Source organism: Mesoplodon mirus (assembly GCF_964341445.2).
Source record: "Mesoplodon mirus genome assembly, chromosome: 4".
Lineage (NCBI taxonomy): Eukaryota > Metazoa > Chordata > Mammalia > Artiodactyla > Ziphiidae > Mesoplodon > Mesoplodon mirus.
Window position 1 is genome coordinate 55,436,494 of NC_138979.1, and position 6,077 is coordinate 55,442,570.

Below are 6,077 nucleotides of genomic sequence, written 5' to 3' on the forward strand. Positions count from 1 at the left end.
GAAAAATACAACACTGCCAGGTTGAGTTTATTTCAGGAATGAGAGACTGGATTAACATTCCAAAATTAATCAATGGGAATAAAGATAAATATCAATAGAATAAAAATGAAAAAGTGTATAATTAGCTATCTCCATAGATGCAGAAAAAGCACTTGATAAAATCAATATCCAGTCATGATTTTAAGAAACAATAAACAAACCATTTTTAGCAACTTAAGAATAGAAGAGAATTTCCTTAACCTAACAAAGAAAACCTCTAAAACATTTAAAGCAAACATCCCACTTAATGGTGAAATATTAAAAGATACCCCCAAGATTGGAAATGAGACAAAGATGTCCCCATCATCTCTTCTGTTCAACACTGCCTGTGCAAAAAGAGAGGGAAAAATAAAACAAAAGTATAAGGATTAGAAAGAAACAAACCCACCATTATTTCTAGATGTCATATTTATATGTAGAAAATCCAAAAGAATAGTAAGGTAATTTAGCAAGGTCTTTGGATACAAGGTCAATATACAAAAATCAATTGTATTTCTACATAAAAAAAACAAACCATGTAAACGTTATCTTTTAAAAATTTCATTAGAGTTTGGGATTGACATATACACACTGCTATATTTAAATAGATAACCAACAAGGACCTACTGTTTAGCACAGGGAATGCTGCTCAATATTCTTTAATAGTCTAAATGGGAAAACAATTTGAAAAAGAATAGATACATGTATATGTATAACTGAATCACTTTGCTGTTCACCTAAAACTAACACAACATTGTTAATCAACTATGCTCCAATATAAAATAAAAAATTTTTTTAATTTTTCATTAGAGATTGATACCATTTATATTAGCATTAATTACCTAGGACTCAACCTAACACAAGATTATAAGACTTCTACACAGAAAACTATAAAACATTAGATTAAATGGAGGAACATACCACGTTCATGGCTTGTAAGACTCAATATTGTAAATATATCAATTCTCCCTGAATTGATTTATAGATCCCACATATCAAAATTCCACCACATTTTTTGGTGTAAATTGGCAAACTAATTCTAAAATTTAAATAAAATGCAAAGGGCCAAGAAAAGCCAAGACAATCATGAAGAAGAAGCAACAACACAGTTGAAGATTTATACTATCAGGTGTCAAGACTTAGTTTAAAGTGAAAGCAATTAATACAGTGTGGTATTGACATGAGAGCTTACAAAGAGACCAATAGAACAGAAAAAAAAAGTCCAGAAACAGATCCACACATATATGGATCCTTGATTTATGACAAAACTGGCCCTGCAAAGCAGTACGAAAATGAAGGTCTTTTTAATAAATGGTTCTGGACCAACTGGATATTCACCTAGAAAAAAAATCTTGACCTCGCCTCATATCATAAACAAAGGTCAATTTCAGATAGACTGTAGATCTAAATGTGAAAGGTAAAAAAAGCTTGAAGATAAAATAGGAGAATATATTTATGGCCTTAGAAAAGGCAAACATTTCGTAAAAGATTACAAAAAAGACTAACCATAAAGGAAATACTGATAAACTGAGTTACATTAAAGTTAAGAACTTCCATTCATCACTATACCATTAAGTGAGAAAGCAAATCACAGAGGGGGAAAAGATATTTGTAGCACACATATCTGACAAAGTACTCATATCCAATATATGCAAAAAACTTCTATAAATCAATAAGAAAAAGATCCCAAAATAGGCAAGAGATTTTAACAGGCGCTTCCCAAAAGAGAATATCCAAATAGCCAATAAACACGTAAGTTGTTTAACCTCATTAGTCATCAGGGAACTGCAAAATGAAACAATGAGATAACACTACACACACACACACACACACACACACACACACACACACACACACACACACACACACACACAAAGAGTTAAAAATTTTAAAAGCCTAACAATGTCAAGTGTTGATGAGGTTGTGGAATATCTGGAACTCTCATGCACTGTTGGTGAGAAAGTCAATTATTATTAGTCAACAATATCTACTAAAGCTGAAACCTAAGCACTAAAAATTCACACATAGCTTCTGAGCCTTTTGGCTAAGATCAAGTGTAGTATCTGTTAGTTTAATTATATTCACAACAGCCAGGGATTTGCTTTTTTATGTATTTTAGACCACATTAAATATTGTTGCCTTAAAAACCAAAGCAAAACTCATTCACATAATTCAATTTCATGACTGCCTATAATATACACTTAAATCTAGACTCCTGACCACAGTCTGGCATTTTGCAAATAACCAGGGCTTAGCAGGGAGCCCACACCAAGGAGTGGCTCCCTGGCTCAATACAATGCCATCCCTACCAGGATGGTGCAAAGCCCTGCTGTTCGGGGTCACTGGGGTCCTCACCACATCCACAGGAGAGCATCATGTGAGGAGGTAGAGTCGATAATCTGAGTGCAGAGAGGTCAAATGAGGCCAGATGGGCAAATCCTTTAATTCCCTTATCTCTACTGTCTGCCCTCTTTTGTCAGTGTCTTACTGTACGTAAGACTCCAAAGGCTTCTCCACCCCATGTTGGGAGATAGTTTCCCATCATATTGGCATTGAGTCTTTATGCTACAGGATCAGACAGTTTTCAGTGTGATCTGCCCCATCAACCTGTTCCTACAGGGGACCTTTGAGTGTAGGGAGTTGTAGGGGATACATGAAAGTTAGGAAGTTTTGGCATTCTCAGATTTATTGTTCACATTTTCAGCTATCATTAGAATTTTTAGCTATGGGGAAGGACCACAGTTGTGCTGAGTCCCAAGTGTGAACTGCCTGTCCAATGAGCAAGTACAGGGCCACCCTCCTGCTTCCTTCCCTCTGCCCCAGCATCTGCATCCTAACAGATATTCTCTACTCAGCATTAGACTTGCTTCTAGAGTAATTTAAGAGTTTGAGGATTCTGGAAACACCTCTTAATAGCAGCAAGGGCTACAGTGCAAGATGTGATCTAGTCAGAACATATTCTAAAATGACGGTCACATCTGCATCTGCTAAATACAAAATAAGAGGTACAGATAATTAAGTGATGATATTCTTCAGAGGGAGGAGAATATTCTAGTCCTTATGGGCGTTGGGGATACTTCAGGCAAGATGGGACTTGATCTGGACCCTGGAGGGTGGGAGAACAGCCTGTGAGCAGGGAAAAGGCTGGGTGGAGAGCATAACTCCAGGGAGAGAACAGCTTAAGCCAGGGAGCAGAGGCAGGGCAGAGAGAGGGGGAGACAAGCTGCTTGACTCAAGTATATCCTTTGTGCTGAGAAGCTGTCTGCAGTAAGATCGAAGGGGTAGATTGGGGTGGAGCTGGGGAGGGTGCTGAACTTCAGGCTGAGTGCTAATGCCATTCAGTAGGCAGAGAAAGCCCTGAAGGGGTCTGAAGGGATGGGATGAGGGTGGGACAATGGGGATATTAGGAAAGCCAGTCTATGCATGTTTCAACAAACTGCATAATCCAGGACCTTTCCATCAGCAGTCCATGGGTCTGTGCCCATGTGGCCGCATCTGAGCCTGGGGCAAGGGGCTGGGTAGGTGGGGATTGTAGTAATTGTTCTACATGGAGTCCCCACAATGACACTAGTATTATTTTTTAAAGGTGTCCACTATCCTCTCAAAACGACTTCATCCTTGCCCACAGCTTCAATAATCTAATACTCACACATTAAATTCTCCAGTTCTCTTCTAAGATCAAACTCACAACACAACTGCCCTTGAGGCAAGTCCTCCAAGATGTCTCAAGGGTGCCTCAAACTCAACATACCCAAAGTGAACTCTGATCTTCCCCTCCCCCAAACTGCTCCTCCTCCTCCAGTATTCCTTGTCTCAAGGAACGTCTAAGGGGCACACAAGCTTGGGACTCACCCCCGATACTTTCTTCTCCTTCACTGCCACCCATCTCAAATCCCTGCCAGGTTTTCTCTCCTAAATCTCTGGAATCTAGCCATTTCGTGCTACCTCCACTGCTACCATGGAAATCCAAGCCCCCATTATCTCTCACTCAGACAACTGATGTCCATGTATCCTCTCATGCCTTATGATTCTGTTCCACACACTGGGATGAAAATGATCATTTCAAAACAGCAAACTAAGCCATTTCCACTGTTTAAAAGCCTCCAGTCGTTCCCACCTACTCTCAGAGTAAAAGCAAACTCCTGACAAGGGCTTCTAAAGCCTTACAGTGTCTGGCCCCTTCTTCACTTGCTGTCTTACTCTAGCCATGATGGCCTTCAACTTGTCTTGGTCTCTTGGCCCCCAGAGGGCCTTTGTGTATGCTGCTCCAGATACTTGCTATGCTCCTTTGTCTCTTCCCACTAGTTAATTCTTCAGAGCTCTGCTGAAACAGCATTTCCTCAAAAAAGCTTTCCCTGACCCCTGAACTTGAATCAATCCAACTAGTCCAGTGGTTTTCAAGATTTTTTTCTACTGTGCTCCATAGGATGAAATATATTTGACTTTGTGACCTAGCATATACATACATAAACTGAGTGATAATTCTTACCCTTACTATATGATACATAGATATTTTGTATTATTTCACTTAAAAGCATTACAGAACACTGTTGGGGGAAAAAAAAGGGTGGGAGGCCTAATCAATCTAATGGACTGTAGCTCTCCTTCAAAGCACTTGGCACATTTTTTATGATTGTTGGGTTAATATCTATCTCCCTCAAAACCTGCATTAGGGAGTATTTGGTATTTTGCTCACCATTAGAGCCCTTGTACTTATTAGCAAATTATCTGAGCCTCAACAGGCACTTAAAAAAATTTGAACAGTGAAAAATATAAATTTGTGACTAAGTACTTTTTCTTTGTAATGCTTATCACAATTATATCTGACTTTAATTATCTGTATAATCATTAAGCTTCTCTACTCTAGACTAACTGCAGGAGGGCAGGAATCCTGTCTGTTTGCCCCCTTTTTATGTCTCCAGCATTTAACATTGTACCTGGAAAATGGTAAATAGAAATCATTTCCCAAGAACACCATTCAAATCCTGGTAACCACATTCCGGCAAGAATGAGTTAATGAAGTTGGAAAATGTCTACTGCTCTGTATAGTTATCCACTCTGACACCAATTGCCTCAAAGACTTCAATCTTTGCTTCAGAGACTATGAAAAACCCAGTTTATTCCAAAAGGCAAATGGAAACAAATTCTTCACGGATAGCCAGGTGTGGCAAGTCGGGATCTACTGATGGGTGCACTCAAAAGTAAAAAGTTAATTATGTGGGAACAGCTTATTTGTTATAAGCAATTTTTAAAAAAAATTTAGCTGGAAATGCTTGGAAATGTAATCTCTAGTTCCTAAATTCTACCACAGCTACTACTTAACAGCATTCACATTCCTTCTATATATATTATTCTTATTTGAATGGAACAAGACATACTTTGTACTTACCTTGTAATTCCCAGGATAGCTTCTCTGTGGACAAAACTTGTAGAAGTGAATTGCTACAACAGATGGTATAGTCTCAGCTAAGCTTCTTGATACATCCTTGCACGAAAGTCACGTGGACATAGGAACATGAATGGTTTTAGAGTGATTAAGTTGGCTGGCTGTAGCAAATTCTTTGATGTCATAAACTCAGGCACTCCCGTTGAACACTCTTAGTATTTAACATACAACTAATCTCTTTCATTTTCCAATCTTCCCTGTATTTACCTAATTTCTTAAAAATAAACACTTTTGTTAGAGTTTCTCACAAATCCAGGGTCTCCTGGAAATTTGTCAAGATAAACAAATTTCTTGCATATACGACATGATGAATCAACACATTTCTAGTTAGTCTTTGAAAGAGTTTAATTCTCTATTTTCATTAATTTATGTTCAATACATAGAGAATATAGGTATAGGTCAGGGATAGGAAATGTGCAAGATAAACTTGGAACGGAATACTGGGATTGAGTGGGAACTCAGGAGTGGAGTTACAAGAAGCTCCCACTGGCCAAAGGTGAGGCAATCAATAAAAAAAGATAAAAACAATGGATTGAAAGACACATTTAGATCTGAGTTCATAATGATACTTAAAAAAAAAATTCACTGGTAACTTTTGGAGGATGCTATGGAA